The following is a 6,893-nucleotide window of genomic DNA, read 5'->3' on the forward strand; positions in this document are numbered from 1 at the left end:
GGAGAGCAGTGACAATAATCGAATAAGGCATTAGGGGAGATTAAAAGGAAGAAATCCACTGCTAGTTTTGGCATGGAATTAGCATAGACCCGTTAGGAAATCTGGAAAAGCGCTGGCATCTTGCTGATAGAGATTATGTTAGAAATGGCCTCAGCTTTTATTATGTTTATGGTTCACAGGGAGATTATTATGCAGCTTCTGCATCATTAGAACTTTGGGGGAAAAAACACAAACCAATCTTACGGTTTCCAATTTACTGGGGTTTTTTACATTTCTCAACAGGTTTCCTCATGATCAATCCTTCGGAACTGTACAGAGAGCCTGAATATCTAAACATATTAATCTATGAACATCGAACAGTGAAAGTTGGTTCTGGTTCAGGTTTTTGGATTTTTAATTTTTTTTTTAATACTAAGCTGTTTTGGAGGGTTACATACACAGATTTCACTCGGACTTTAAACCAGGGCATTACTAGGACTTTTGTTAGAATTGGAGCTCTTTACTTTTAAACCACTGGGATTGTATATCATTACTAATTTTGTCCTGATAAGTACTGACTGGATCATTACTGTCCCCTCTTTCAGTAAGTGTGTTAATATAATCAGCCCTAAAGGAAAATAAGTTCAGGTTGCTCCAGCTTTTTCTATGACCTTATTACTTCTTATAAAGGCAATGAATGATGTAGCACCTATGTCATTTAGCTACACTGTAAACAAAGCGATCGGGTCAATTTTCTTTCCTCATGGCAATAGAGGAACAAATGACTAGACCAAAGCAAATTAACGATTTTCATAGAATTTTGTTGCATAAACCACATTTGCATTACCGTCTTCTAAGCAAATATATTTAATTATCAAGCAATAAAAGGTAAGTATTCACATGAAACTAGAATGATGTATTTATCCAGCAGTAAGACTAGATGAAGTCCAACACTAACATTTTGTGCTGAAGTTTTATTTTTAAGAGAGGCTGTGATGATATGAAATCTAGAGAATATAAGAATGCAATTAAAAATACAGGATATCCACTGTCATTGAGTCCCTTTCCATGTTGTTGTGGGCAGTAGTATCATATAATCCACATAGGTGGGCTGGTTGCATACAGCCGGAACTCTGGCTCTGCCTTTGAACAGTTGTGAACACAAATTCCTGAGAGGCTTTGGTGCTCCATGAATACACCAAAGATGTAAACTCTGTGAAATCTTCATGAGCTAGTGTAGCTCAGTATTTTTGTCGATACTCAGAACCATTTCTCTGCATGAATTTCTTCACAGACAGTAGCACTGCATCTATGAAAAATGAAAGGCTTGTATGAACTATTAGGGTAGAAAAGGCAAAAGAAAAAAATTAGAAAATGGAAATCGGCAAAACAGGATGTTCTGGGCATTATATTCTTCTATCTGGTCCTGATTTAAAACCTACCAGTTTGAAACTTTACTCCATTTTTCGAGTATGTTTGATCTTACTGACATGTTTGAGGCTTTTGTGTGCATCACTCTTCTCAGAACATTAAAACTTCATTTAGCATATAAACACCACTACTACCCGTTTTTGCAAATGTGCTTCCATTGGTATTAAATATGTAAACACATTTTAAAGGGTTTTTTTAATTTATTTATTTTTATGGCTCCATTGGATCATTTTATTCACTTCTAAGAGCTCTATGTTCTGTGGCTTACCTTGTCTCTCCTCTTGGAACAATGTCCTTTTCCTTTTTGAATAAAAGGAAAAAGAAGTCTTGGCAAAATATTTGCCAGAGTATTCTATCTCAAAATATGCAAGAAGAGCAAACCTTTAAAAATAAAGCACATACCTTGTCCAATCAGCATTCTCCAGCTTAATTGCATAGATCCAATATGCCTTCTTTTAAAAGGTTTATTTTAGTAGTTTCTTTTAATAAGCATCTCCTGGGCATTAAAAGCCCAGTGCTACATTGGGCCACCAACAGCTCCTTATTTCCTTTCCTTCATTTCACATTGTTGTGAATTAGACAAGAACACATTTTCTGTTAATCATATAATTTACATCTGCCTTTTGGTCAATAGCACCGTGTTCCAAATTAGACTCCTATTGTGTAAAAAGATGAACAGTCTGTCTCATTCACTAAGAGTAGACTAGAATGTGGGTCAGAGAAATGGAGTATTTGGGTTTTTTTTTCCCCTGGAAATTGGGGGAGATTAATACACTTACTTTTTGGACCGGGTTGGAACTATAGCGCAGCAGCTGTTCTGGGACATCTGTGATGGTCTTATAGATAAAGCATCTATGTAAATGCAGGGTCTAAGAAGTTTGGGGTTAGATATATGCGCATCCATGGAAGCTTACATCATAACTTATTTTGACTGAAAAAAACCTACTTTCTGGAAAAAAACAAAGAAAGAAAACAGAGAACAGAAACACTGTATGAACTTAAATGTTCTAGGAGTTCACTGAGCTGTTTATCCTTTTCGCTTAAGGTACAGCAAGATAAAGGTGTGATTTGGACAGACAAATTATTCAGTATTTGCCTTCAAAATAAAATATAGATCATGACACATCCTCAAACAGGACAGTTGTGTTGGATCCCAGCCAACAGTTAAGTGAGATCTAGCAGCGGCACTTTTGGTTACCCAAGCTTAGTATTGCTACTGCAAGGAGTGTAGTGCACACCTGGATGCCAGCTTGCCCTGCTGAAAAGGATGATTTACAGGAGTAACGACGTAAATCAGCATGGGATTCTGTGCTGCACAGCTATTCCCTTTTCAGTCCCTGAGCTGGTTTTCATACTGCTACGCAGTAGCAGTGGGCGTTGCTCTGTTGCTATACTACTGTTGGAATTAATTAATGAACGCAGTACATAAAGGAGTGCAGGTTGCAATTTGGGAGCTGAATGTGAGTCAAAGTGCAGTGAAATCATGAGAGTTTAGAGCAAATGAAGTTTAGTGTAATATGTGTCCTGAAGAAGCTGGAGGAAAGCATGCATGTGTATCAGCTTGGACACTCTCTGAACTGCCTTAGTTGTCTAATATTCTCTCACTTTTGAGTCTAGCCTAGCAATTCTTGCATGGCAGCATGGATCTCTGATGGCAAGGCAGATAACTTGGGCAAATGGGCTGCAGTGTTTGAAAGAGTCGCATAATTTCAGTCTGGGATTTTCCTGCAGGAAAATGACATGATAGTATTCTTTGTAAGGAATTTGCAAAGAGTCAGAGAAAGGCAAAAAAATCTCAAAGCCATTCGAAGTATTCCAGCCTGCCTTTTAAAATGCTGAAAACAGCCTTGGCATGGTAAAGGCACTAGAAGGAACTTTACTGTCTGTTGCAGAGCTAGATGTTTTCATGAGCTGAAATAGGCTTTGGGTAGATTTTTAAATCTGATTTATCTTGAACTTTCAGTTCATGTTTTCTTTTTGTGGATTTGAATTTTCAAGAGTGAAACAGATATATTCCCCTTCTCAGCAGTTTTGAAACTCTTTGAACCAAGTTGTGTACGCTTGTATTTGTTTTCTAATTATAAAGAGAAATGCTCATGCTATCAAATGCAGAAATTCCTTTATCAGAGAAGATCAAACCACCAGCAAATTTTAATGAGACAGTGGTTATCGGGACAGTTTGAGAATAAACATAGCTTAGAAAATTATTTGGAAATCATGATGTTGTAAGTGATCTGAGCAAGCTTTATAAAGGAATAGTGATCATGGAGACAAAAAACGTTTCTTGGGAGACAAAGCTCTCATGAGAATAATGAAAATGTTTATCTAATAAAAGTCTTGTCAGCAACATATGCTTTGGGCATTTAAGTAAACAATTTGGAAATTTGTTGAGAAAGTGTCATGAACTGGACAACAGCTTGGAAGAAATGAATGGCAAATTGAGAAGTGTGGTGGCAAGATTACACTTTCCAGCTGCTAATTTTACCACCTTGTAGGATGTCATTAGCACTGTGATGAAAGATGGTATTTCTGATTCATTTGGGAATACTATTGCTGAGAATTGGATGATTTTTGCAACAGCTGAAAACTTCTTGAGGAATGTGTTTGTTTCCTTCTTGAAACAGAGGAATTTTGAAATGAAAATAGATATTCTGACTGAAGCTTCTGTGGAACTAGCAAGTTAAAATACGACAAATTTGGCACAAAGGCTACAAGACTGCAGTTCGATCTCTGGTATTTGCAGTTAATCTGCTATGTGCTAACTCTTCAGCCCCTGACAGAGATGCATTTGTCCCCAATTTCTTTTTCATCAGCATCTACATGCTAGATAAAAAGAAAGAAGCTTTTATGATGTGAATGGGTTTGCTAAATTAGGGGTATAGGGAAACTTTCTTTAAAGAGTGCCCTTACTTTGCGGGAAAAAAATGGATTTCGAGGTTTTGGGGTGGGTGTGGATTTTGGGGGTTTTTTGCCTGGTTGGTTGGTTTTGAGTAGCTCTATTTATTTCCTAGTGAAGAAATTAATTTTGTAGATGCTATACAGTGGAGATATAGGTAAAATAGTTTTATCCATGTAGATTTCTGTGTAAATGAGATGCATGCCAGATTGCTATTCCTTCATGGTCAACTTTCTGTCACAGGACAGTGTTTATTCTGTTAACCCTTTCAGTATACTTCAGCTGCCTTAAAAATTCTTCAGGGAGAAGGTATTCACATATTGCTACCTGTGCTGCTCACCCCACCCTGCCACTGATAATACGGAGTGTGGATGAGTCATCTGCTCACAGACTGCAACACTGGCACCTGGCAACACAGGGAGCTGGCACAGGACAGAGCATCTCTCAGAACTGAGGGAGCACACTATGGTAAAGGTGCCTTTGTCCTACCCATTCTTGTCCTGTACACAGCTCGACCACAGTGAAAAATTGTTTTCTCATTAGTACGTACATATTTGAGTTATGCACTTGCAAACACATATACAAACATATATTCTTATTTTTACATTTTAAATGCTTAAATATTTGAGCCGGTATGTATAGGAGATTGAACTTGAGTTTGCTTTTATGTCCAGGAAAATCAAAGGTCCAAATAGACAGAAACCATAACTCATTGTTCCAAATCTCAGGCTGATTCAATGTGCAGTCTAGCATAAACACTGCAGTAAATGAAGGAGGCTTGCTTTTGGCTCGTCTACTGGACAGCAAATTAAACAAAATCTTCATTAAATACTTTTGAAGGATATGGGACAGACTGCTGTTGAGTTGTTAGTACTTGTTCCACCTACCATGCAGGTATATAAATGACACTTCAAAGTACAGATGGAACTGGATGCGTAGTATATAAATTGATACCAGTATTGTGTGGTTTCTTGTTTTTCTTAGCATTTCTATCAGTCCTAATAATGATTAAAGCTTTCTGGGAAATGCGAAGCATCCATGAATTATTCTATGGAAGCTGATGGTTCCCTCTGGATGCCTCATATATGTGCCACCTACAAAAACTTAAATCAAACTGAAGCCCATAGGCTCCTTCCCTGCTGTATAGAGATGAAACACTGCAAAACAGACATAATAGGAACCATGGGAGGAAGCTGTGTAACTCTCCCTTGCCTCAGTACTTGAAAGACCTTTTATTTTGTTATAATTTTGCCATCTGCCATACCAGCCATCTTTCAATATCAACTGACAAGAGGGGTCTTAATGGCAGCAACTGTTTCCTACTCTCAGCTGCAGAGGGAAAGGAATCAGGGAGTGACAGCAATGCTGTTTAAGAGCCTGTGTCATTGTGTGCTTCTATGTGTTTCGGTCCCCTATTTTTAAACACTATCACCAACAGTAGAGCTGATGGCTGAGTGATCATTCTGTAAGTGAATAAGGTAAAGAACCCTCTAGTTTTGGAAACCTTACTGGTTCTCCAGTTGATTTCTTCTATGTAGTCAGGTTCCCAATTTTCTTGTTATTTCAATAATGTGTGTTGGAAATACAGACCTGTTTTAAAAGAGGATGTTCTCTCAAACCTCAGAGACACTATACAGAAAACAAAAATTTGATTCACTAGGTTACGTTAACTGTACTTGGTGTTAATCATCAATTATTACTTCAGTATAGGTAATCTTTACAGAGCCATTCACAACTAACGAATGAGGCTTAGCATTAATTTCTCAGGAAGGGAATAGTATCCTTTGTCTCAGACAGATAGTTATAGTAGGGGAGAAGCAGGTTCTACTGCATATTCTCTGTTTTTCTGAATCTTGCAGAAACTTTGCCATCTTGACTCTATTGGCAAGTGTCCCAGTCCTAATTTAGAAGAAGCAAATTCTCTGTATCTGACTGTCAACCCAGCACACAGTGGTCCTTTGATTGTTTGGGTATGTTTCCAGCACAGGTATAAGGTGCAAAACTCCAGGTGAGAAGAAAACCCTTCTCAAGCAGCAGCACCTGGGGTAGGAGGTCCTGACCACCGCAGGTTTACTGCAGCTGAATTGGTGTGAAGCTTAGCAAATTCTACAGTGTTAACTAATAGTAATCCCTGATTAAATAATAGTAATGATGGTGGTGATTCTTTCTTTACAGTGAACAGGTACTGTTTGACAAGAGAGAGATGGTTTCTAGCCTGGCATTCTTCTTCACATTTCAAGACTTAGTAACACAGATTCTTAAGTCTCAAGATTTCTGCTTCTTTTTGGAGGTCAGTTATTTTCTGTGTTGTTTAGAGAGAATGCTGAGCTCAAATGCCCAGGAAAGAAACCCAGTAAATCCATGCTGGCCTTTTATGAGTTGTGTGGTAGTAGATAAATCGGTTTCTATTCAGTCATGTAGATGGTAGACTATCAAGGATTTACAGACAGAGCATAGTGACATTCAATATCATTGTCTTTGAGATAAAGATAAAACTGCCTGGATTAAAATATGCAAGACTGCACAAGATATAAAAGTTAGACAAGTGATTAGACAGGTGATTGTAATATGCTGGTTAATGTTCTCT

Source organism: Leptosomus discolor, chromosome 10 (genome assembly GCF_034619465.1).
Source record: "Leptosomus discolor isolate bLepDis1 chromosome 10, bLepDis1.hap2, whole genome shotgun sequence".
In the NCBI taxonomy this organism is placed as follows: Eukaryota; Metazoa; Chordata; class Aves; order Leptosomiformes; family Leptosomidae; genus Leptosomus; species Leptosomus discolor.